Source organism: Teleopsis dalmanni, chromosome X (assembly GCF_002237135.1).
Source record: "Teleopsis dalmanni isolate 2A chromosome X, ASM223713v2, whole genome shotgun sequence".
NCBI lineage: Eukaryota > Metazoa > Arthropoda > Insecta > Diptera > Diopsidae > Teleopsis > Teleopsis dalmanni.
In genome coordinates, this window is record NC_051848.1 from 45186236 (window position 1) to 45187853 (window position 1618).

Here is a 1618-nt window from a genome sequence, read left to right on the forward strand (position 1 = left end):
AATCAAACATATTATATTTGCATCAAATATTAAATAAACATAATTTTTTTCTGCGTGTACCAACAGTGATTAGAAGACATTAGAAGTATTCGAGAGAAAAATTCTTTGGAAAATCTATAATCACTTACGCGTTGGCAACGAGTATCGAATTAGATGGTAGGATGAACTGGTACAATGTCGTGTAAATGAAAGAGAATGCTCCGGTGTTTGATTATATACCAGATAGTAAAAAACACGGTATATTCGGTGGAATCAGCGGTATGAAAGTATTTGGTACTACGAACAGTGATTGGAACAAGCCACTGATCGAACTGGCTTCTGGACGAGGTCAAAGACGATTTAGATTTGTAATGACCAACTAATTAAGTAAGTAAGTAAAATAGATTTAGTCTTTGATTTATATATCACAACTTTAATTATTTATTACAGTGCAACACGTAATACATTTAAAAATATGTAGTCGGCAACTGTGCAATCAAAATAAAGTGGAGCACTGGAATAATTGTGTATAAAAATGAATACGTTTCTATGATGCGATGTTAGTAATAACTCTATTAGTTTTCATAAATGTACAATAATTATTCTCAAGCTATTTCCTTTAGTTTTCGGTAAGTAAATGCTTGCACTTGGCGCCAATAAACCACAAAATAGTCACTTCGCGCTTCGTTTCAGTTGGCTGCACTTGGCTTGGAGTGCCAACGTTTTCATTAATTTTTAACTCCACGAAATTGTCTGCATATAATATTTTGATTGTTTTGTTGTTGCTGCTGTTGTTGTTTTTGTTGTTGTTGTTACGGTTGGGTTCGAGTTTAGCGCATGGCTCATAATTGTTTTTATGGCGTTGCACTAAAACATTAGATAAGACATGCACTTTTACATTTTTGAATGAATGAAATTAGATACAGACATATACTTGTACCGAAATTCGAGAAGATACATATTAACATATCTACATATGTATGTATCATTGTTGAATGTAGATACAAATTGATAATGGCGTAGCGTGCCAACGTGCGTGAGTGCGTGCCCATGCGCACTGTTATCAATTAAAGAAATTAATGCAAACAGATGCTGCCATTTTGTATAAACAAATGATTGCGTTCGTTTTTCAAAAAAGGGTCGCAAAGTGATATGAGGACTCAGAAGGTTAAATTGTCAATTAATCGCTTTAAGACGCATGTAAATTTATAATAAAAAATAATATTGTGTTTGGCACACTTTTCATAGTTCGTAGAACACATGTACATACTGATGTCTAGCGTAAAAATAATCTATGTATGTATATACGTATATTCCGAAACAAGATATGTAAGAAAAATCTTTTTGAATTCCCTAATTATAAGGAGTACTTTTAGAGTTCTAAATTTTTAAAAGAATAGATTAAGATTTAAAAACAATTTGTGATGTAGAGGACATCTTTTTTGGTTCACATTACCGTACAATTGGACTGAAACCAATTCTGCGTTAACTTTCGTTCTAGAGATAACAATGTGTCCTTATATCATATATTGAAAACTGATTTTATTATTTTCAAGTGTCTGAAATTATCTGCAGATTAGTATTATAGCAAAAGAATTATCCATGATGGATACAACTAAAAAGAAACGATTAGTATTAC